This window comes from Lampetra planeri, unplaced genomic scaffold (assembly GCF_965212315.1).
Source record: "Lampetra planeri unplaced genomic scaffold, kcLamPlan1.2.h2 scaffold_657, whole genome shotgun sequence".
Lineage (NCBI taxonomy): Eukaryota > Metazoa > Chordata > Hyperoartia > Petromyzontiformes > Petromyzontidae > Lampetra > Lampetra planeri.
Window position 1 is genome coordinate 17,501 of NW_027615480.1, and position 24,329 is coordinate 41,829.

General features: G+C 58.3%; 1 long non-coding RNA gene across 1 annotated transcript; it reads right to left on the reverse strand.

Annotated features, from left to right (window-relative positions):
- Window positions 1–10,800: 10,800 nt before the first annotated feature.
- Window positions 10,801–23,502, reverse strand: LOC144741681 (uncharacterized). The gene is made up of 3 exons (XR_013590029.1): window positions 23,399–23,502; window positions 13,705–13,935; window positions 10,801–10,944 (listed from the first exon to the last, which is right to left on the reverse strand). It is a non-coding gene; the product is annotated as an uncharacterized LOC144741681 (long non-coding RNA).
- Between the last annotated feature and the right edge of the window lie 827 nt (window positions 23,503–24,329).

Here is a 24,329-nt window from a genome sequence, read left to right on the forward strand (position 1 = left end):
GTGAGTGAGTGAGTGACTGACTGAGTGAGTGGTGAGTGAGTGAGTGAGTGACTGACTGAGTGAGTGGTGAGTGAGTGAGTGAGTGACTGACTGACTGAGTGAGTGGTGAGTGAGTGACTGACTGAGTGAGTGACTGAGTGACTGAGTGAGTGAGTGAGTGACTGACTGAGTGAGTGACTGAGTGACTGAGTGAGTGACTGAGTGACTGAGTGAGTGGTGAGTGAGTGACTGACTGAGTGAGTGACTGAGTGACTGAGTGAGTGGTGAGTGACTGACTGACTGATTGAGTGACTGAGTGACTGAGTGAGTGGTGAGTGACTGACTGAGTGAGTGACTGAGTGACTGAGTGAGTCGGTGACTGAGTGAGTGACTGAGTGAGTGACTGAGTGAGTGGTGAGTGAGTGACTGACTGAGTGAGTGACTGAGTGACTGAGTGAGTGGTGAGTGAGTGACTGACTGAGTGAGTGACTGAGTGACTGAGTGAGTGAGTGAGTGACTGACTGAGTGAGTGACTGAGTGACTGAGTGAGTGACTGAGTGACTGAGTGAGTGGTGAGTGAGTGAGTGAGTGAGTGAGTGACTGACTGAGTGAGTGACTGAGTGACTGAGTGAGTGACTGACTGACTGAGTGAGTGGTGAGTGAGTGACTGACTGAGTGAGTGACTGAGTGACTGAGTGAGTGAGTGAGTGACTGACTGAGTGAGTGACTGAGTGACTGAGTGAGTGACTGAGTGACTGAGTGAGTGGTGAGTGAGTGAGTGAGTGAGTGACTGACTGAGTGAGTGACTGAGTGACTGAGTGAGTGACTGAGTGACTGAGTGAGTGGTGAGTGAGTGAGTGACTGACTGAGTGAGTGGTGAGTGAGTGAGTGAGTGACTGACTGAGTGAGTGGTGAGTGAGTGAGTGAGTGACTGACTGACTGAGTGAGTGGTGAGTGAGTGACTGACTGAGTGAGTGACTGAGTGACTGAGTGAGTGAGTGAGTGAGTGACTGACTGAGTGAGTGACTGAGTGACTGAGTGAGTGACTGAGTGACTGAGTGAGTGGTGAGTGAGTGACTGACTGAGTGAGTGACTGAGTGACTGAGTGAGTCGGTGACTGAGTGAGTGACTGAGTGAGTGACTGAGTGAGTGGTGAGTGAGTGACTGACTGAGTGAGTGACTGAGTGAGTGGTGAGTGAGTGACTGACTGAGTGAGTGACTGAGTGAGTCGGTGACTGAGTGAGTGACTGAGTGAGTGACTGAGTGAGTGGTGAGTGAGTGACTGACTGAGTGAGTGACTGAGTGACTGAGTGAGTGGTGAGTGACTGACTGACTGAGTGAGTGACTGAGTGACTGAGTGAGTGGTGAGTGACTGACTGAGTGAGTGACTGAGTGACTGAGTGAGTCGGTGACTGAGTGAGTGACTGAGTGAGTGACTGAGTGAGTGGTGAGTGAGTGACTGACTGAGTGAGTGACTGAGTGACTGATTGAGTGGTGAGTGAGTGACTGACTGAGTGAGTGACTGAGTGACTGAGTGAGTCGGTGACTGAGTGAGTGACTGAGTGAGTGACTGAGTGAGTGGTGAGTGAGTGACTGACTGAGTGAGTGACTGAGTGACTGAGTGAGTGGTGAGTGAGTGACTGACTGAGTGAGTGACTGAGTGAGTGACTGAGTGAGTGACTGAGTGAGTGGTGAGTGAGTGACTGACTGAGTGAGTGACTGAGTGACTGAGTGAGTGGTGAGTGAGTGACTGACTGAGTGAGTGACTGAGTGAGTCGGTGACTGAGTGAGTGACTGAGTGAGTGACTGAGTGACTGAGTGAGTGGTGAGTGAGTGACTGACTGAGTGAGTGACTGAGTGACTGAGTGAGTGGTGAGTGAGTGACTGACTGAGTGAGTGACTGAGTGACTGAGTGAGTCGGTGACTGAGTGAGTGACTGAGTGAGTGACTGAGTGACTGAGTGAGTGGTGAGTGAGTGACTGACTGAGTGAGTGACTGAGTGACTGAGTGAGTGGTGAGTGAGTGACTGACTGAGTGACTGAGTGAGTCGGTGACTGAGTGAGTGACTGAGTGAGTGACTGAGTGACTGAGTGAGTGGTGAGTGAGTGACTGACTGAGTGAGTGACTGAGTGACTGAGTGAGTGGTGAGTGAGTGACTGACTGAGTGAGTGACTGAGTGACTGAGTGAGTCGGTGACTGAGTGAGTGACTGAGTGAGTGACTGAGTGACTGAGTGAGTGGTGAGTGAGTGACTGACTGAGTGAGTGACTGAGTGACTGAGTGAGTGGTGAGTGAGTGACTGACTGAGTGACTGAGTGACTGAGTGAGTCGGTGACTGAGTGAGTGACTGAGTGAGTGACTGAGTGACTGAGTGAGTCGGTGACTGAGTGAGTGACTGAGTGAGTGACTGAGTGAGTGGCAAGTGGTGAGTGAGTGGCAGAGTGAGTGGTGAGTGAGTGGCTGAGTGAGCGAGTGAGTGGGTGAATGAGTGGTGAGTGAGTGGTGGGTGAGTGAGTGAGTAGCTGAGTGGTGAGTAGCGAGTGGCTGAGTGAGCGAGTGGCTGAGTGAGCGAGTGAGTGAGTGGCTGAGCGAGTGGTGAGTGAGTGGTGAGTGAGTGAGTGAGCGAGTGAGTGAGTAGCTGAGTGAGTGAGTGTGCGAGTGGTGAGCGAGTGAGTGAGTGGCTGAGTGGTGAGTAGCGAGTGGCTGAGTGGCTGAGTGAGTGAGTGGCTGAGCGAGTGGTGAGTGAGTGGTGAGTGAGTGAGCGAGTGAGTGAGTAGCTGAGTGAGTGAGTGTGCGAGTGGTGAGCGAGTGAGTGAGTGAGTGGCTGAGTGGCTGAGCGAGTGAGTGAGTGGCTGAGCGAGTGGTGAGTGAGTGGTGAGTGAGTGAGCGAGTGAGTGAGTGAGCGAGTGAGTGAGTAGCTGAGTGAGTGAGTGTGCGAGTGGTGAGCGAGTGAGTGAGTGAGTGGCTGAGTGGCTGAGTGGCTGAGCGAGTGAGTGAGTGGCTGAGCGAGTGGTGAGTGAGTGGTGAGTGAGTGAGCGAGTGAGTGAGTAGCTGAGTGAGTGAGTGTGCGAGTGGTGAGCGAGTGAGTGAGTGAGTGGCTGAGTGGCTGAGTGGCTGAGCGAGTGAGTGAGTGGCTGAGCGAGTGGTCAGTGAGTGGTGAGTGAGTGAGCGAGTGAGTGAGTAGCTGAGTGAGTGAGTGTGCGAGTGGTGAGCGAGTGAGTGAGTGAGTGGCTGAGTGGCTGAGTGGCTGAGCGAGTGAGTGAGTGGCTGAGCGAGTGGTGAGTGAGTGGTGAGTGAGTGAGTAGCTGAGTGAGTGAGTGTGCGAGTGGTGAGCGAGTGAGTGAGTGAGTGGCTGAGTGGCTGAGCGAGTGAGTGAGTGAGTGGCTGAGTGGCTGAGTGGCTGAGCGAGTGGTGAGTGAGTGGTGAGTGAGTGAGCGAGTGAGTAGCTGAGTGAGTGAGTGTGCGAGTGGTGAGCGAGTGAGTGAGTGAGCGAGTGAGTGAGTGGCTGAGCGAGTGGTGAGTGAGTGGTGAGTGAGTGAGCGAGTGAGTAGCTGAGTGAGTGAGTGTGCGAGTGGTGAGCGAGTGAGTGAGTGAGCGAGTGAGTGAGTGGCTGAGCGAGTGGTGAGTGAGTGGTGAGTGAGTGAGCGAGTGAGTAGCTGAGTGAGTGAGTGTGCGAGTGGTGAGCGAGTGAGTGAGTGAGCGAGTGAGTGAGTGAGTGGCTGAGCGAGTGGTGAGTGAGCGAGTGAGTGAGTGGCTGAGTGAGTGAGTGTGCGAGTGGTGAGCGAGTGAGTGAGTGAGTGGCTGAGCGAGTGGTGAGTGAGTGGTGAGTGAGTGAGCGAGTGAGTAGCTGAGTGAGTGAGTGTGCGAGTGGTGAGCGAGTGAGTGAGTGAGCGAGTGAGTGAGTGAGTGGCTGAGCGAGTGGTGAGTGAGCGAGTGAGTGAGTAGCTGAGTGAGTGAGTGTGCGAGTGGTGAGCGAGTGAGTGAGTGAGCGAGTGAGTGAGTGGCTGAGCGAGTGGTGAGTGAGTGGTGAGTGAGTGAGCGAGTGAGTAGCTGAGTGAGTGAGTGTGCGAGTGGTGAGCGAGTGAGTGAGTGAGTGAGCGAGTGAGTGAGTGGCTGAGCGAGTGGTGAGTGAGTGGTGAGTGAGTGAGCGAGTGAGTAGCTGAGTGAGTGAGTGTGCGAGTGGTGAGCGAGTGAGTGAGTGAGCGAGTGAGTGAGTGGCTGAGCGAGTGGTGAGTGAGCGAGTGAGTGAGTGGCTGAGTGAGTGGTGAGCGGCTGAGCGAGTGAGCGAGTGGCTGAGTGAGTAGCGAACGAGCGACTGAGCGACTGAGTGAGTGAGCGAGTAGCTGAGTGACTGAGCGACTGAGCGAGTGAGCGAGCGAGTGAGTGGCTGAGCGAGTGGTGAGTGAATGAGTGAGCGAGTGGTGAGCGAGTGAGCGAGTGAATGGTGAGTGAATGAGTGAGCGAGTGGTGAGTGAGTGAGTAGCGAGTGGTGAGTGAATGAGTGAGCGAGGTGAGCGAGTGAATGGTGAGTGAATGAGTGAGCGAGTGGTGAGCGAGTGAGCGAGTGAATGGTGAGTGAATGAGTGAGCGAGTGGTGAGCGAGTGAGTGAGTAGTGAGTGGTGAGCGAGCAAGCGAGCGAGCGAATGAGCGAGTGAGCGACTGAGTGACTGAGCGAGTGAGTGAGCGACTGAGCGACTGAGTGACTGAGCGAGTGAGCGATTGAGCGACTGACTGAGCGACTGAGTGAGCGAGTGAGCGACTGAGCGACTGAGCGAGCGAGCGAGTGAGCGACTGAGCGACTGAGCGAGTGAGTGAGCGACTGAGCGACTGAGTGACTGAGCGAGTGAGCGATTGAGCGACTGACTGAGCGACTGAGCGACTGAGCGAGCGAGCGAGTGAGCGACTGAGCGACTGAGCGAGTGAGTGAGCGACTGAGCGACTGAGTGACTGAGCGAGTGAGCGATTGAGCGACTGACTGAGCGACTGAGTGAGCGAGTGAGCGACTGAGCGACTGAGCGAGCGAGCGAGTGAGCGACTGAGCGACTGAGCGAGTGAGTGAGCGACTGAGCGACTGAGTGACTGAGCGAGTGAGCGATTGAGCGACTGACTGAGCGACTGAGCGACTGAGCGAGCGAGCGAGTGAGCGACTGAGCGACTGAGCGAGTGAGTGAGCGACTGAGCGACTGAGTGACTGAGCGAGTGAGCGATTGAGCGACTGACTGAGCGACTGAGTGAGCGAGTGAGCGACTGAGCGACTGAGCGAGCGAACGAGCGACTGAGCGAGCGACTGAGCGACTGAGCGAGCGAGCGACTGAGCGACTGAGCGAGCGAGCGAGGTGAGCGAGCGAGCGAGTGACTGAGCGAGCGACTGAGCGACTGAGCGAGCGAGCGACTGAGCGACTGAGCGAGCGAGCGAGTGAGCGAGCGAGCGAGTGACTGAGCGAGCGACTGAGCGACTGAGCGAGCGAGCGACTGAGCGACTGAGCGAGCGAGCGAGTGAGCGAGCGAGCGAGTGACTGAGCGAGCGACTGAGCGACTGAGCGAGCGAGCGACTGAGCGACTGAGCGAGCGAGCGAGTGAGCGAGCGAGCGAGTGACTGAGCGACTGAGCGAGCGAGCGAGGTGAGCGACTGAGCGAGCGAGCAACTGAGCGAGCGAGCGAGCGACTGAGCGACTGAGTGAGTGAGCGAGCGAGCGAGCGACTGAGCGACTGAGTGAGTGAGCGAGCGAGCGAGTGACTGAGCGAGCGAGCGACTGAGCGACTGAGCGACTGAGCGAGCGAGCGAGTGAGCGAGCGAGCGAGTGACTGAGCGACTGAGTGAGTGAGCGACTGAGCGACTGAGCGAGCGAGCGAGTGACTGAGCGACTGAGCGAGCGAGCGAGTGAGCGACTGAGCGAGCGAGCGAGTGACTGAGCGACTGAGTGAGTGAGCGACTGAGCGACTGAGCGAGCGAGTGAGCGAGCGAGTGACTGAGCGAGCGACTGAGCGACTGAGCGAGCGAGCGAGTGAGCGACTGAGCGACTGAGCGAGCGAGCGACTGAGCGACTGAGCGAGCGAGCGAGTGAGCGAGCGAGTGACTGAGCGAGCGACTGAGCGACTGAGCGAGCGAGCGACTGAGCGACTGAGCGAGCGAGCGAGTGAGCGAGCGAGCGAGTGACTGAGCGACTGAGCGAGCGAGCGAGTGAGCGACTGAGCGAGCGAGCAACTGAGCGAGCGAGCGAGCGAGCTGAGCGACTGAGTGAGTGAGCGAGCGAGCGACTGAGCGACTGAGTGAGTGAGCGAGCGAGCGAGTGACTGAGCGAGCGAGCGAGCGACCTGAGCGACTGAGCGAGCTGAGCGACTGAGCGACTGAGCGAGCGAGCGAGCGAGCGAGCGAGTGACTGAGCGACTGAGTGAGTGAGCGACTGAGCGACTGAGCGAGCGAGCGAGTGACTGAGCGACTGAGCGAGCGAGCGAGTGAGCGACTGAGCGAGCGAGCGAGTGACTGAGCGACTGAGTGAGTGAGCGACTGAGCGACTGAGCGAGCGAGTGAGCGAGTGACTGAGCGAGCGACTGAGCGACTGAGCGAGGCGAGCGAGTGAGCGACTGAGCGACTGAGCGAGCGAGCGACTGAGCGACTGAGCGAGTGAGCGAGTAGCTGAGTGACTGAGCGACTGAGCGAGTGAGCGACTGAGCGAGTGAGCGAGTGAGCGAGTGAGTGACTGAGCGACTGAGCGAGCGAGCGACTGAGCGACTGAGCGAGTGAGCGAGTAGCTGAGTGACTGAGCGACTGAGCGAGTGAGCGAGTGAGCGAGTGAGTGACTGAGCGACTGAGCGAGCGAGCGACTGAGCGACTGAGCGAGTGAGCGAGTAGCTGAGTGACTGAGCGACTGAGCGAGTGAGCGAGTGAGCGAGTGAGTGACTGAGCGACTGAGCGAGCGAGCGACTGAGCGACTGAGCGAGTGAGCGAGTAGCTGAGTGACTGAGCGACTGAGCGAGTGAGCGAGTGAGCGAGTGAGTGACTGAGCGACTGAGCGAGCGAGCGACTGAGCGACTGAGCGAGTGAGCGAGTGAGCGACTGAGCGACTGAGCGAGCGAGCGACTGAGCGACTGAGCGAGCGAGCGAGTGAGCGACTGAGCGACTGAGCGAGCGAGCGACTGAGCGACTGAGCGAGCGAGCGACTGAGCGACTGAGCGAGTAGCTGAGTGACTGAGCGACTGAGCGAGTGAGCGAGCGAGTGAGTGGCTGAGTGAGTGGTGAGCGGCTGAGCGACTGAGCGAGTAGCTGAGTGACTGAGCGAGTGGCTGAGTGAGTAGCGAACGAGCGAGTGAGCGAGCGAGTGAGTGGCTGAGCGAGTGGTGAGTGAATGAGTGAGCGAGTGGTGAGCGAGTGAGTGAGTGAGTGGTGAGTGAGTGAGCGAGTGAATGGTGAGTGAATGAGTGAGCGAGTGGTGAGTGAGTGAGTGAGTGGTGAGTGAGTGAGTAGTGAGTGGTGAGCGAGCAAGCGAGCGAGCGAATGAGCGAGTGAGCGAGTGAGCGATTGAGCGACTGACTGAGCGACTGAGCGAGCGAGCGAGCGAGTGAGTGACTGAGCGAGCGACTGAGCGACTGAGCGAGTAGCTGAGTGACTGAGCGACTGAGCGAGTAGCTGAGTGACTGAGCGAGTGAGCGACTGACTGAGCGAGCGACTGAGCGAGTAGCTGAGTGACTGAGCGAGTGAGCGAGCGAGCGACTGAGCGAGCGAGCGAGTGAGTGACTGAGCGAGCGACTGAGCGAGCGAGCGAGTGAGTGACTGAGCGAGCGACTGAGCGACTGAGCGAGTAGCTGAGTGACTGAGCGAGTGAGCGACTGACTGAGCGAGCGACTGAGCGAGTAGCTGAGTGACTGAGCGAGTGAGCGACTGACTGAGCGAGCGACTGAGCGAGTAGCTGAGTGACTGAGCGAGCGAGCGACTGAGCGAGTAGCTGAGTGACTGAGCGACTGAGCGAGTGAGCGAGTGAGCGACTGAGCGACTGAGCGAGCGAGCGAGCTGAGCGACTGAGCGAGCGAGCGAGTGAGCGACTGAGCGAGCGAGCGAGCGAGCGACTGAGCGACTGAGCGAGCGAGCGACTGAGCGACTGAGCGAGCGAGCGAGTGAGCGACTGAGCGAGTGAGCGAGTGAGCGACTGAGCGACTGAGCGAGCGAGGCGACTGAGCGACTGAGCGAGCGAGCGAGTGAGCGACCTGAGCGACTGAGCGAGCGAGCGACTGAGCGACTGAGCGAGTAGCTGAGTGACTGAGCGACTGAGCGAGGTGAGCGAGCGAGTGAGTGGCTGAGTGAGTGGTGAGCGGCTGAGCGAGTGGCTGAGTGAGTAGCGAACGAGCGAGTGAGCGAGCGAGTGAGTGGCTGAGCGAGTGGTGAGTGAATGAGTGAGCGAGTGGTGAGCGAGTGAGTGAGTGGTGAGTGAGTGAGCGAGTGAATGGTGAGTGAATGAGTGAGCGAGTGGTGAGTGAGTGAGTGAGTGGTGAGTGAGTGAGTGAGTAGTGAGTGGTGAGCGAGCAAGCGAGCGAGCGAATGAGCGAGTGAGCGAGTGAGTGACTGAGCGAGTGAGTGAGCGACTGAGCGACTGAGTGACTGAGTGACTGAGCGAGTGAGCGACTGACTGAGCGACTGAGCGAGCGAGGCGAGCGATGTGAGTGACTGAGCGAGCGACTGAGCGACTGAGCGAGTAGCTGAGTGACTGAGCGAGTGAGCGACTGACTGAGCGAGCGACTGAGCGAGTAGCTGAGTGACTGAGCGAGTGAGCGAGCGAGCGACTGAGCGAGGCGAGCGAGTGAGTGACTGAGCGAGCGACTGAGCGAGCGAGCGAGTGAGTGACTGAGCGAGCGACTGAGCGACTGAGCGAGTAGCTGAGTGACTGAGCGAGTGAGCGACTGACTGAGCGAGCGACTGAGCGAGTAGCTGAGTGACTGAGCGAGTGAGCGACTGACTGAGCGAGCGACTGACTGAGCGAGCGACTGAGCGAGTAGCTGAGTGACTGAGCGAGCGAGCGACTGAGCGAGTAGCTGAGTGACTGAGCGACTGAGCGAGTGAGCGAGTGAGCGACTGAGCGACTGAGCGAGCGAGCGACTGAGCGACTGAGCGAGCGAGCGAGGCGAGCGACTGAGCGAGCGAGCGAGCGAGCGACTGAGCGACTGAGCGAGCGAGCGAGTGAGCGACTGAGCGAGCGAGCGACTGAGCGACTGAGCAAGCGAGCGAGTGAGCGACTGAGCGAGTGAGCGAGTGAGCGACTGAGCGACTGAGCGAGCGAGCGACTGAGCGACTGAGCGAGCGAGCGAGTGAGCGACTGAGCGAGTAGCTGAGTGACTGAGCGACTGAGCGAGTGAGCGAGCGAGTGAGTGGCTGAGTGAGTGGTGAGCGGCTGAGCGACTGAGCGAGTAGCTGAGTGACTGAGCGAGCGAGCGACTGAGCGAGTAGCTGAGTGACTGAGCGAGCGAGCGACTGAGCGAGTAGCTGAGTGACTGAGCGAGCGACTGACTGAGCGAGCGAGCGACTGAGCGAGTAGCTGAGTGACTGAGCGAGCGACTGACTGAGCGAGCGACTGAGCGAGTAGCTGAGTGACTGAGCGAGCGAGCGACTGACTGAGCGAGCGACTGAGCGAGTAGCTGAGTGACTGAGCGACTGAGCGAGTGAGCGAGCGAGTGAGTGGCTGAGTGAGTGGTGAGCGGCTGAGCGACTGAGCAAGCGAGCGAGGTGAGCGACTGAGCGAGTGAGCGAGTGAGCGACTGAGCGACTGAGCGAGCGACTGAGCGACTGAGCGAGCGAGCGAGTGAGCGACTGAGCGAGTAGCTGAGTGACTGAGCGACTGAGCGAGTGAGCGAGCGAGTGAGTGGCTGAGTGAGTGGTGAGCGGCTGAGCGACTGAGCGAGTAGCTGAGTGACTGAGCGAGCGAGCGACTGAGCGAGTAGCTGAGTGACTGAGCGAGCGAGCGACTGAGCGAGTAGCTGAGTGACTGAGCGAGCGACTGACTGAGCGAGGCGAGCGACTGAGCGAGTAGCTGAGTGACTGAGCGAGCGACTGACTGAGCGAGCGACTGAGCGAGTAGCTGAGTGACTGAGCGAGCGAGCGACTGACTGAGCGAGCGACTGAGCGAGTAGCTGAGTGACTGAGCGAGCGAGCGACTGACTGAGCGAGCGACTGAGCGAGTAGCTGAGTGACTGAGCGAGCGAGAGACTGACTGAGCGACTGACTGAGCGAGCTGAGCGAGCGAGCGAGCGAGTGAGTGACTGAGCGAGCGACTGAGCGACTGAGCGAGTAGCTGAGTGACTGAGCGAGCGAGCGAGCGACTGACTGAGCGAGCGACTGAGCGAGTAGCTGAGTGACTGAGCGACTGAGCGAGTAGCTGAGTGACTGAGCGAACGACTGAGCGAGTAGCTGAGTGACTGAGCGACTGAGCGAGCGAGCGACTGAGCGACTGAGTGACTGAGCGACTGAGCGACTGACTGAGCGACTGAGCGAGTAGCTGAGTGACTGAGCGACTGAGCGAGCGAGCGATTGAGCGACTGACTGAGCGACTGAGCGAGCGAGCGAGCGAGTGAGTGACTGAGCGAGCGACTGAGCGAGTAGCTGAGTGACTGAGCGACTGAGCGACTGAGCGACTGAGCGAGCGAGCGGCTGAGCGAGCCTCACCGGTAGAAGGCGTTACTCTCCTCCACCGTGCTGAAGCCGGCGTATTGCCTCACCGTCCAGGGCCGGTGTGTGTACATGGTGGTGTGTGGACCCCGTGTGTAGGGGAACACGCCTGGGAGCTCATCACCACCACCACCACCGCCACCACCACCACCACCGCCACCACCGCCACCACCACCGCCACCACCGCCACCACCGCCACCACCGTCACCACCGCCACCACCGTCACGGAGCTTGGGGAGGTCACGGCGGGTGTACACCGGTTTCACAGCGATGCCCTCGGCCGTAGACCAGACGAGAGTCTCTGGGGAAACGCCCTAAGGTGGTGGTGGTGGTGGTGGGCAACAACACGTGGGGGGTTGTGGTGGTGGTGGTGGTGGTGGGCAACAACACGTGGGGGGTTGTGGTGGTGGTGGTTGTGGTTGTGGTGATGGTGGTGGTGGGCAACAACACGTGGGGTGTTGGTGGTTGTGATGGTTGTGGTGGTGGTGGTTGTTGTGGTGGTGGTTGTGGTTGTTGTGGTGGTGGTTGTGGTGGTTGTGGTTGTTGTGGTGATGGTGGTGGGCAACAACACGTGGGGGGTTGTGATGGTGGTGGTGGTGATGGTGGTGGTGGTGGTGGTGATGTTGATGATGGTGGTGATGGTGGTGGTGATGGTGGTGGTGGTGATGGTGGTGGTGGTGGTGGTGATGTTGATGATGGTGGTGATGGTGGTGGTGATGGTGGTGGTGGTGATGGTGGTGGTGGTGGTGGTGATGTTGATGATGGTGGTGATGGTGGTGGTGATGGTGGTGGGCAACAACACGTGGGGGGTTGTGGTGGTTGTGGTGGTGGTGATGATGGTGGTGGTGGTGATGTTGATGATGGTGGTTGTGGTGGTGGTGATGGTGGTGGTGGTTGTGGTGGTTGTAATGGTGGTGGTGATGGTGGTGATGGTGATGTTGATAGTGGTGGTTGTGGTAGTTGTGGTTGTGGTGGTGGTGATGGTGGTGGTGATGGTGGTGATGGTGGTGATGGTGGTGCTGGTTGTGGTGATGATGGTGGTGATGGTGGTGATGATGGTGATGGTGGTGCTGGTTGTGGTGGTGATGGTGGTGATGGTGGTGGTGATGGTGGTGGTGATGGTGGTGATGATGGTGGTGGTGGTGGTGGTGATGATAATGGTGATGTTGGTGGTGATGATGGTGGTGATGGTAGTTGTGCTGGTGGTGATGGTGGTGGTGATGGTGGTGATGGTGGTGATGGTGATGATGGTGGTGGTGGTTGATGCCATATTTTCTGTCCGTCTGCTGCAGCAGAGGTGTAGGGAATTCCAACAAGACCTACATCTCTGCTTTATTGACCTGGTCAAGGCCTATGATTCCATCAGTGGGCCTGGGCTCTGGATTGTTCTTCGTGCTTTCGGAGTCCCTGACCCTCTGCTCACGATCATCAAGGACCTTCGTGATGGTGAGCGGGCCGGGAGTCGGAGCCATTCCCTGTACACCTTGGGGTGCGACAGGGATGTCCTCTGGCTCCCACATTATTTGACATCTATTTCGACCGCGTAGTTCGTGAAGCCTTCGATGGCTGTACCGGAGAAATTTCCATCTGGTACAGATACAATGGGAGGCTGATCGATGCCCGGGTGCGGTCAAGGGATGGCTGGCTGCCTATTGCTCAACCACGTTGTGTATGCCGATGATCTGGTGATTTCTGCTCACTCAGAGGAGGAGTTGGAGACGCTGCTGCTGAGACTGGAGCGTGCCACTAAGAGGTGGGGCCTTACCATCAGCCCCACCAAAACTAAGCACCTGCCTGGGTATTTTGTACCATCGGACACTCCACCCCCCACAACTTCCAATTGGTGATGGGGCAGTTGTGGAGAGAGTGGAGAGTTTCCATACCTGGGCAGTGTGCTCATGACCGGCTCCGGTTTGACAGCAGAGGTCTCACTCCGAATCAGTTGAGCGGCAATATCTTTTCATCGGTTGCGTAACGCTGCTGTGTGGAAGCTACCTGGTCTGTCGCTCCGCACGAAGCTTCAGGTCTTCTCGGCCACAGTCATTCCCTCCCTTCTCTACGCTTGCAAAACGTGGACCCCCCTAATGGAACATCTTCGCAGATCGGAAACATTTAGGCTGGCCTGCCTACGATCCATCCAGGATTTAACCTGCAGGCTGGATTGTGTGAGGAGCTCACAAATTCTTGAAAGATCTGGATAAAGTTCCATCGGTGAGCTCCTCCGGCAGGCAAGGCTGCGTTGGCTGGGGTCATGTAGCCCACATGTCCAGCCACCGCATGCCTAAACAGCTTTTGTTCGGCCAGATCGGGCAGGGCACGGGCTAGAGAAGAGATGGAGTGACGTGGTACAGGAGGACGTGGAGCTGAGTGGACTTGCCGATGACTGGTACCAGCGGTGTCAAGATCGGCCTCAGTGGAGGAGGCTCGTGAAGGACGCTACTGGGCAATTGGAGGCAGTCGCCCTCCAACAACAACGGAGGGCGGAGGAGCGACGCTCACAACAACGAGCGGGGCGCCGGGTGGCTAAAGCACAGCAAGTTGGCACAGTAGGGGGCACAGGTGGTGCATCAGCCAGTCGTCTCGGTCAGTCGACCCGTGGCACCTGCTGGGTCTGCCCCGTGACCTCCTGCCAGCGGGCGTTCCACACTTCACGTGGTAGCCTCAAGGTGCACTTGGCCTGGCACAAGCGTCGTGGTGACGTCACCGCCACTTAGTAGCGAATGGCGGTTGTTGGTGTTGATGGTGATGGTGGTGATGATGATGATGGTGGTGATGATGCTGATGGTGGTGATGATGGTGGTGATGGTGATGATGGTGATGGTGGTGGTGATGATGATGGTGGTGATGATGGTGGTGATGATGATGGTGATGATGGTGGTGATGGTGATGATGGTGATGATGATGATGATGGTGGTGATGATGGTGATGGTGATGATGGTGATGATGGTGGTGATGGTGATGATGGTGGTGATGGTGATGATGGTGGTGATGATGGTGATGATGGTGATGATAATGGTGATGATGATGCTGATGATGCTTATGATGTTGGTGATGGTGATGATGGTTTCACATACCTTCAGCTGTTTCCTGGCGAGTTCAGCCCACTCCGGTGTAGTGGGCACTGCTGGTTTTGGCTTGGACTTTGACGATGATGGTGATGACGATGATGATGGTGGTGGTGGTGATGATGATGATGATGGGTGGTGATGGTGGTGATGGTGGTGATGATGATGAGAGGCAGCGATGAGTAGACACGATCAGAGGGAGCCTTCCTCCCCACAGCCTCGGAGGAGCATGGTGGAAACCTGGAGCAGGTGGTGATGGTGGTGATGGTGGGTGATGGTGGTGATGGTGGTGGTGGTGGTGATGGTGGTGGTGATGGTGGTGATGGTGGTGATGGTGGTGGTGATGATGGTGGTGATGGTGATGGTGATGATGGTGTGATGGTGGTGATGGTGGTGATGGTGATGATGGTGGTGATGGTGGTGGTGATGGTGGTGGTGATGGTGGTGGTGGTGATGGTGGTGGTGGTGATGTGGTGGTGATGGTGGTGGTGGTGATGATGGTGGTGGTGATGGTGGTGATGGTGGTGGTGGTGATGGTGGTGGTGATGGTGGTGATAGTGATGATGATGGTGGTGGTGATGATGGTGGGGTGATGGTGGTGATGGTGGTGATGGTGGTGGTGATGGTGGTGGATGGGTGGTGGTGGTGGTGATGGTGGTGGTGGTGATGGTGGTGGTGATGATGGTGGTGGTGATGGTGGTGGTGATGGGTGGTGGTGATGGTGGTGGTGGTGATGGTGGTGGTGATGATGGTGGTGGTGATGGTGGTGATGGTGGTGGTGGTGATGGTGGTGGTGATGGTGGTGGTGATGGTGGTGGTGGTGATGGTGGTGGTGATGATGGTGGTGGTGATGATGGTGGGGGTGATGGTGGTGAGGTGGTGGTGATGGTGGTGGTGATGGTGGTGATGGTGGTGGTGGTGGTGGTGGTGGTGGTGGTGATGGTGGTGGTGGTGATGGTGGTGGTGATGTTGGTGGTGATGGTGGTGGTGATGGTGGGTGGTGGTGGATGGTGGTGGTGGTGATGGTGGGTGGTGGTGGGGGGTGGTGGTGAGTGGTGGTGGGTGGTGGGGTGATGGTGGATGGTGATGGTGGTGGTGGTGATGGTGGTGGGTGGGTGATGGTGGTGGGGTGGATGGTGGGTGGTGTGGTGTGATGGTGGTGGTGGTGGGTGGTGTGGTGGGTGGTGGTGGTGATGGTGGTGGTGGTGTGGTGGTGGTGGTGGTGGTGGTGGTGATGGTGGGTGGTGTTGGTGGTGGTGGGTGATGGGGGGGTGGGTGGTGGTGGTGAGGGTGGTGGGTGGTGGGGGGGGGGTTGTGGTGGGTGGTGTGGGGGGGGTGGGGGGTGGGGGGGTGGTGGTGGTGGGTGGGTGATGGATGGTGGTGAGTGATGGTGGTGGTGGTGGTGATGGTGGTGATGGTGATGATGGTGGTGATGGTGGTGGTGGTGTTGGTGGTGTTGGTGATGATGGTGGTGATGGTGGTGGGTGGTGATGGTGGGTGATGATGGTGGTGATGGTGGTGATGGTGGTGGTGATGATGGTGGTGGTGATGATGGTGGTGATGGTGATGACTGGTGTGATGATGGTGATGGTGGTGGTGATGATGATGATGGTGATGGTGGTGGTGATGATGGTGGTGGTGATGATGGTGGTGATGGTGATGGTGATGATGGTGGTGATGGTGGTGATGGTGGTGATGGTGATGATGGTGGTGTTGGTGGTGATGGTGGTGGTGATGGTGGTGGTGATGGGTGGTGGTGGTGATGGTGGTGGTGGTGATGGTGGTGGTGATGGTGGGTGGTGGTGATGGTGGTGATGGTGGTGGTGATGGTGGTGGTGATGGGTGGTGATGGTGGTGGTGGTGGTGATGGTGGTGATGGTGATGATGGTGGTGATGGTGGTGGTGGTGATGGTGGTGATGGTGATGGTGGTGGTGATGATGGTGGTGGTGATGATGGTGGTGGTGATGATGGTGGTGATGGTGATGGTGATGATGGTGGTGATGGTGGTGATGGTGATGATGGTGGTGATGGTGGTGATGGTGGTGATGGTGATGGTGGTGGTGATGATGGTGGTGGTGATGATGGTGGTGGTGATGATGGTGGTGATGGGGATGGTGATGATGGTGGGTGATGGTGGTGATTGTGATGATGGTGGTGATGGTGGTGATGGTGGTGGTGATGGTGGTGGTGATGGTGGTGGTGGTGATGGTGGTGGTGGTGATGGTGGTGGTGTTGGTGGTGGTGATGGTGGGTGGTGGTGATGATGGTGGTGGTGATGGTGGTGATGGTGGGTGGTGGTGGTGATGGTGGTGGTGATGGTGGTGGTGGTGATGGTGGTGGTGGTGATGGTGGTGGTGATGGTGGTGGTGATGGTGGTGGTGGTGATGATGGTGGTGGTGATGGTGGTGATGGTGGTGGTGGTGATGGTGGTGGTGATGGTGGTGGTGGTGATAGTGATGATGATGGTGGTGGTGATGATGGTGGTGGTGATGGTGGTGATGATGGTGGTGATGGTGGTGATGGTGGTGATGGTGATGATGGTGGTGATGGTGGTGATGGTGGTGGTGATGGTGGTGGTGATGGTGGGTGGTGGTGATGGTGGTGGTGGTGATGGTGGTGGTGATGGTGGGTGGTGATGGTGGTGGTGATGATGGTGGTGGTGATGGTGGTGATGGTGGTGGTGGTGATGGTGGTGGTGATGGTGGTGATAGTGATGATGATGGTGGTGGTGATAGTGATGATGGTGGTGATGGTGGTGATGGTGATGATGGTGGTGATGGTGGTGATGGTGGTGATGGTGATGATGGTGGTGATGGTGGTGATGGTGGTGGTGATGGTGGTGGTGATGGTGGTGGTGGTGATGGTGGTGGTGGTGATGGTGGTGGTGATGGTGGTGATGATGATGGTGATGGTGGTGGTGATGGTGGTGATGGTGGTGGTGATGGTGGTGATGGTGGTGGTGATGATGGTGGTGGTGATGATGGTGGTGATGATGGTGGTGATGGTGATGGTGGTGATGGTGATGGTGATGATGGTGGTGATGGTGGTGATGGTGGTGGTGGTGGTGATGGTGGTGGTGGTGAGGTGGTGGTGATGGTGGTGATGATGGTGGTGATGATGGTGATGGTGATGATGGTGGTGATGGTGGTGATGGTGGTGGTGGTGGTGATGGTGGTGGTGGTGATGGTGGTGGTGATGGTGGTGGTGGTGATGATGGTGGTGGTGATGGTGGTGATGGTGGTGGTGGTGATAGTGATGATGATGGTGGTGGTGATGGTGGTGATGATGGTGGTGATGGTGGTGATGGTGGTGATGGTGATGATGGTGGTGATGGTGGTGATGGTGGTGGTGATGGTGGTGGTGATGGTGGTGGTGGTGATGGTGGTGGTGTGAGGTGGTGGTGATGGTGGTGGTGGTGATGATGGTGGTGGGTGGTGATAGTGATGATGATGGTGGTGGTGATGGTGGTGATGGTGGTGGTGATGGTGGTGGTGATGGTGGTGATGGTGGTGGTGGTGATGATGGTGGTGGTGATGGTGGTTGGTGGTGATGGTGGTGGTGGTGATGGGTGGTGATGGTGGTGGTGGTGGTGATGGTGGTGATGGTGGTGATGGTGGTGGTGATGGTGGTGGTGATGATGGTGGTGATGATGGTGGTGGTGGTGGTGATGGTGGTGGTGATGGTGGTGATGGTGGTGGTGGTGGTGATGGTGGTGGTGGTGGTGATGGTGGTGGTGGTGGTGGTGATGGTGGTGGTGATGGTGGTGGTGGTGGTGGTGATGGTGGGTGATGGTGGTGGTGGTGGTGATGGTGGTGGTGACGGTGGTGATGATGGTGGTGATGGTGGTGGTGACGGTGGTGATGGTGGTGATGGTGGTGATGATGGTGGTGGTGGTGATGATCGATGGTGGTGATGGTGATGGTGATGATGGTGGTGGTGATGGTGATGGTGGTGGTGATGGTGGTGATGGTGGTGGTGATGGTGGTGATGGTGGTGGTGATGGTGATGGTGGTGGTGATGATGGTGGTGGTGATGGTGATGGTGGTGGTGATGGTGGTGATGGTGATGGTGATGATGGTGGTGGTGATGGTGATGGTGGTGGTGATGGTGGTGATGGTGGTGTTGGTGATGGTGGTGGTGGTGATGATGATGGTGGTGATGATGATGGTGGTGATGGTGGTGGTGATGATGGTGGTGGTGGTGATGATGATGGAAGTGATGATGGTGGTGATGATGATGGTAGTGATGATGGTGGTGATGATGATGGTGGTGGTGATGGTGGTGACGGTGGTGATGATGGTGGTGGTGGTGATGATGGTGGTGATGGTGGTGATGGTGGTGGTGGTGGTGATGATGGTGGTGGTGGTGATGATGGTGACGGTGGTGATGATGGTGGTGGTGGTGATGGTGATGATGATGATGGTGGTGGTGGTGATGATGGTGACGGTGGTTGATGATGGTGGTGGTGGTGATGGTGATGATGACGGTGGTGGTGATGGTGGTGGTGGTGGTGGTGATGATGATGATGGTGGTGATGATGGTGGTGGTGGTGATGGTGGTAGTGGTGATGGTGGTGGTGGTGATGGTGGTGGTGGTGATGATGATGATGGTGGTGATGATGGTGGTGGTGGTGATGGTGGTGGTTGGTGATGGTGGTGGTGATGGTGTGGTGGTGGTGGTGATGGTGGTGGTGGTGATGATGATGATGGTGGTGATGATGATGGTGGTGATGATGGTGGTGGTGATGATGGTGGTGATGGTGGTGATGGTGGTAGTGGTGATGGTGGTGATGGTGGTGGTGGTGATGGTGGGTGATGGTGATGATGGTGGTGATGGTGGTGGTGATGGTCGTGATGGTGATGATGATGGTGGTGGTGATGGTGGTGGTGATGGTGGTGATGGTGATGATGGTGGTGATGGTGGTGATGGTGGTAGTGGTGATGGTGGTGATGGTGGTGGTGGTGATGGTGGTGATGGTGATGATGGTGGTGATGGTGGTGGTGATGGTGGTGATGATGGTGGTGGTGATGGTGGTGATGGTGGTGATGATGGTGATGGTGGTGATGGGTGATGGTGGTGGTGGTGATGGTGGTGGTGATGGTAGTGGTGATGGTGGTGGTGATGGTGATGATGGTGGTGATGGTGGTGATGGTGGTGGTGGTTGATGGTGATGATGGTGATGGTGGTGATCGTGGTGATGATGATGATGGTGGTGATGGTGTTGGTGGTGGTGATGGTGGTGGTGGTGATGGTGGTGATGGTGGTGGTGGTGATGATGGTGGTGGTGATGGTGGTGGTGATGGTGGGGAGATGGGGGGAGAGATGGGGGGAGAGAGATTACACAGTGTGTGTCTGTGTGTATGTCTGTCTGTGTGTGTGTATGTCTGTCTGTCTATGTGTGGCTGTGTGTGTCTGTGTGTGTGTCTGTCTGTGTGTCTATGTCTCTGTCTGTGTGTGTCTGTGTGTGTTTGTATGTATGTCTGTGTGTCTGTGTGTGTGTCAGTGTGTGTGTATGCTTGTATGTCTGTGTATGTCTGTGTGTCTGTGTGTGTGTATGTGTGTCTGTGCGTGTGTCTGTTTGTGTATGTCTGTGTCTGTGTGTGTGTCTGTGTGTATGTCTGTGTGTGTGTGTGTATGTCTGTGTGTGTGTGTATGTCTGTGTGTGTCTGTGTATGTCTGTGTGTGTCTGTGTTTGTCTGTGTGTGTGTCTGTGTGTGTGTCAGTGTGTGTGTCTGTGTGTGTGTCTGTGTGTGTGTCTGTGCAACCCTCTCTGCCGCAGAGGGCAGAGAGGGGTTGCAAGTGAGGACAGAGAGGGTGGGATTAGCGTCTAATGGATAACTTGTGTGAGTGAGTGGGTGAGTGGGTGAGTGGGTGAGTGGGTGGGGGTGAGTGGGTGGGTGGTGAGTGGGTGAGTGGGTGAGTGGGTGGGTGAGTGAGTGAGTGGGTGAGTGGGTGAGTGAGTGGGTGGGTGAGTGAGTGGGTGGGTGAGTGGGTGAGTGAGTGGGTGAGTGGGTGAGTGAGTGGGTGGGTGAGTGGGTGGGTGGGTGAGTGAGTGAGTGAGTGGGTGAGTGGGGGGGGTGAGTGAGTGGGGTGGGTGAGTGAGTGGGTGGGTGAGTGGGTGAGTGAGTGGGTGAGTGGGTGAGTGAGTGGGTGGGTGAGTGAGTGGGTGGGTGAGTGGGTGAGTGAGTGAGTGGGTGAGTGGGTGAGTGAGTGGGTGGGTGAGTGAGTGGGTGGGTGAGTGGGTGAGTGGGTGAGTGGGTGAGTGGGTGGGTGAGTGGGTGAGTGGGTGAGTGGGTGGGTGAGTGGGTGAGTGGGTGGGTGAGTGGGTGAGTGGGTGAGTGGGTGAGTGGGTGGGTGAGTGGGTGAGTGGGTGAGTGGGTGGGTGAGTGGGTGAGTGAGTGGGTGGGTGAGTGGGGTGAGTGGGTGAGTGGGTGGGTGAGTGGGTGAGTGAGTGGGTGAGTGGGTGAGTGGGTGGGTGAGTGGGTGAGTGGTGAGTGGGTGGGTGAGTGGGTGAGTGGGTGAGTGGGTGAGTGGGTGGTGAGTGGGTGAGTGGGTGAGTGGGTGGGTGAGTGGGTGAGTGGGTGAGTGGGTGGGTGAGTGGGTGAGTGGGTGAGTGGGTGGGTGAGTGGGTGAGTGGGTGGGGAGTGGTGAGTGGGTGAGTGGGTGGTGAGTGGGTGAGTGGGTGAGTGGGTGGGTGAGTGGTGAGTGGTGGTGAGTGGGTGAGTGGGTGGGTGAGTGGGTGAGTGGGTGAGTGGGTGGGTGAGTGGGTGAGTGGGTGGTGAGGTGGGTGAGGGTGAGTGGGTGGTGAGTGGTGAGTGGGTGAGTGGGGGTGAGTGGGTGAGTGGGTGAGTGGGTGAGTGGTGGGTGAGTGGGTGAGTGGTGAGTGGGTGGGTGAGTGGGTGAGTGGGTGAGTGGGTGAGTGGGTGGGTGAGTGGGTGAGTGGGTGAGTGGGTGGGTGAGTGGGTGAGTGGGTGAGTGGGTGAGTGGGTGGGTGAGTGGGTGAGTGGGTGAGGGTGGTGGGTGAGTGGGTGAGTGGGTGAGTGGGTGGGTGAGTGGGTGAGTGGGTGAGTGGTGGGTGAGTGGGTGAGTGGGTGGGGGTGGGTGAGTGGGTGAGTGGGTGGGTGAGTGGGTGAGTGGGTGGGTGAGTGGGTGAGTGGGTGAGTGGGTGGGTGAGTGGGTGAGTGGGGTGGGTGGTGGGTGAGTGGGTGGTGAGTGGGTGAGTGGGTGAGTGGGTGGGTGAGTGGGTGAGTGGGTGAGTGGGTGGGTGAGTGGGGTGAGTGGGTGGGTGAGGGTGAGTGGGTGGTGAGTGGGTGAGTGGGGGTGAGTGGGTGGGTGAGTGGGTGAGTGGGTGAGTGGGTGAGTGGGGGGTGAGTGGGTGAGTGGGTGAGTGGGTGGGTGAGTGGGTGAGTGGGTGAGTGGGTGGTGAGTGGGTGAGTGGGTGGGTGAGTGGGTGAGTGGGTGGGTGAGTGGGTGAGTGGGTGAGTGGGTGGGTGAGTGGGTGAGTGGGTGAGTGGGTGGGTGAGTGGGTGAGTGGGTGAGTGGTGGTGAGTGGTGAGTGGGTGAGTGGGTGGGTGAGTGGGTGAGTGGGTGAGTGGGTGAGTGGGTGGGTGAGTGGGTGAGTGGGGGGTGAGTGGGTGAGTGGTGGGTGAGTGGGTGAGTGGGTGGGTGAGTGGGTGAGTGGGTGGGTGAGGGGTGAGTGGGTGAGTGGGTGGGTGAGTGGGTGAGTGGGTGAGTGGGTGGGTGGTGGGTGAGTGGGTGAGTGGTGGGTGAGTGGGTGAGTGGGTGGGTGAGTGGGTGAGTGGTGAGTGGGTGGGTGAGTGGGTGAGTGGGTGAGTGTGTGGGTGAGTGGGTGAGTGGGTGAGTGGGTGGGTGAGTGGGTGAGTGGGTGGGTGAGTGGTGAGTGGGTGAGTGAGTGGGTGAGTGGTGGGTGAGTGGGGTGGTGGGGTGAGTGAGTGGGTGAGTGGGGTGAGTGGGTGGGTGAGGTGGGTGAGTGGGTGAGTGGGTGGGTGAGTGGGTGAGTGGGTGAGTGGGTGGGTGAGTGGGTGAGTGGGTGAGTGGGTGGGTGAGTGGGTGAGTGGGTGGGTGAGTGGGTGAGTGGGTGAGTGGGTGGGTGAGTGGGTGAGTGGGTGAGTGGGTGAGTGGGTGGGTGAGTGGGTGAGTGGGTGAGTGGGTGGGTGAGTGGGTGAGTGGGGTGGGTGAGTGGGTGAGTGGGTGAGTGGGTGGGTGAGTGGTGAGTGGGTGAGTGGGTGGTGAGTGGGTGAGTGGTGGTGAGTGGGTGAGTGGGTGGGTGAGTGGGTGAGTGGTGAGGGGTGGTGAGTGGGGAGTGGGTGGGTGAGTGGGTGAGTGGGTGGGTGAGTGGGTGAGTGGGTGAGTGGGTGGTGAGTGGGTGAGTGGGTGAGTGGGTGTGTGGGTGGGTGATGGGTGAGTGGGTGGGTGAGTGGGTGAGTGGGTGAGTGGTGGGTGAGTGGGTGAGTGGGTGGGTGAGTGGGTGAGTGGGTGAGTGGGTGGTGAGTGGGTGAGTGGGTGGGTGAGTGGGTGAGTGGGTGAGTGGGTGGGTGAGTGGGTGAGTGGTGGGAGTGGGTGAGTGGGTGGGTGATGAGTGGTGAGTGGGTGGGTGAGTGGGTGAGTGGGTGGGTGAGTGAGTGGGTGAGTGGGTGGGTGAGTGGGTGAGTGGTGGGTGAGTGGGTGAGTGGGTGAGTGGGTGGGTGAGTGGGTGGGGAGTGGTGGTGAGTGGGTGAGTGGGTGGGTGAGTGAGTGGGTGAGTGGGTGGTGAGTGGGTGAGTGGGTGGGTGAGTGGGTGAGTGGGTGAGTGGGTGGGTGAGTGGGTGGGTGAGTGGGTGGGGTGAGTGAGTGGGTGAGTGGGTGAGTGAGTGGGTGGGTGAGTGGGTGGGTGAGTGAGTGAGTGGGTGAGTGAGTGGGTGAGTGGGTGGCTGATGGGTGGCTGAGTGGGTGGCTGAGTGGTGGGTGAGTGAGTGGTGAGTGAGTTGGTCAGTTGGTGAGTTAGTGAGTGTGTAGGTGAGTGAGTAGGTGAGTGTGTGAGTTGGTGAGTGTGAGAGTGAGTGGTTGAGTGAGTGGGTGAGTGAGCAGGTGAGAAAGTGAGTGGGTGGGTGGGTGAGTGAGTTGGTGAGTGTGTGGGTGAGTGGGTGAGTGAGTGGGTGGGTGAGTGAGTTGGTGAGTTTGTGGGTGAGTGGGTGAGTGAGTGGGTGGGTGAGTGGTGGGTGAGTGGGTGAGTGGATGAGTGAGTGAGTGAGTGGGTGAGTTGGTGAGTGTGAGAGTGAGTGGGTGAGTGAGTAGGGGAGTGTGTGAGTTGGTGAGTGTGTGAGTGAGTGGTTGAGTGGGTGAGTGAGTAGGTGAGTGGGTGAATGAGTGTGTGAGTTGGTGAGTGTGAGAGTGAGTGGGTGAGTGAGTGAGTGGGTGAGTGAGCAGGTGAGAAAGTGAGTGGGGTGGGTGGGTGAGTGGGTTGGTGAGTGAGTGAGTGGGTGAGTAGGTGAGTGAGTAGATGAGTGAGTAGGTGAGTGTGTGTGTGTGTGTGAGGATGAGTGAGTGAGTGGTTGAGTGGGTGAGTGAGTGGGTGAGTGAGTGAGTGGGTGTGTGAGTGGGTGAGTGAGTGAGTAGGTGAGTGAATAGGTGAGTGTGTGAGTGGGTGAGTGAGTGAGTGGGTGAGTGTGTGAGGGAGTCACCCACCCACAGCTCTCCGCTCACCTTCAACGCGGCAGCGAACTCACGCAGCCTGTGAGCTTTCCCCGACAGATCAAACCTCAAATGACCCAACGGGGACCGTAGTAAGATGGCCGCCTTGAAGCCAGCAAACAACATCGCCGCCATCTTACTACTGCCGGGCGTCTTGATTGGTCTAGCCACGTCACGTGAGGGGGAGGGGGGGCTTCGAGCCTCCCCATAGGTCGGCCGTAGTAAGATGTCCGCCTTGAAGCCAGCAATTTCCATCACCGCCATCTTACTACTGCCGAGCGTCTTGATTGGACCAGCCCCGTCACGTGGGGAGGAGGGGCGACTTCCAGCCTTCCCATTGGTCGGCATCAGTAAGATGGCCGCCTTGAAGCCAGCAAGACCCATCGTCGCCATCTTACTACCCCCGAAGGAACTGATTGGCCGATCACCGTCACGTGGGGGAAGGGGGGAGGGAGTAGGGGGGGGGGGGATACTTCTAGGCCTTCTGATTGGTCGAGCCGTTGCTAGGCGAGCACGGTTTAGGCCTCCCCATTGGTCGGCGGCGACGGCGGTGCCAGGCGACCTTCTCAGAGCGAACCTGACACCGGCCGCAGCGGCCATCTTACTACTGCGGAGTCTTTTGATTGGCCGAGGTGCTGTCACGTGGGACGGGTCTCCTCGTTCTCATTGGTCGGCAGCAGCGAGGCGACCTGAGGCCAACCAGCTTTACGCGGGCGCCATCTTGCTACTGCCGAGGCTCCCTCATTGGTCGGAGAGCGTCACGTGGGGCGGCAGCAGGAGGTGGCGGGGGTGGGGGTGTTGTTGAATCCGAGCCTCGTCATTGGCCAAGTCGCATCACGTGGGGCGTCAGGCTGGAGGAGGCGGGGTGGGGGTGTTGTTGAATCCGAGCCTCGTCATTGGCCAAGTCGCATCACGTGGGATGACAAGGTGGAGGGGGGGCTGC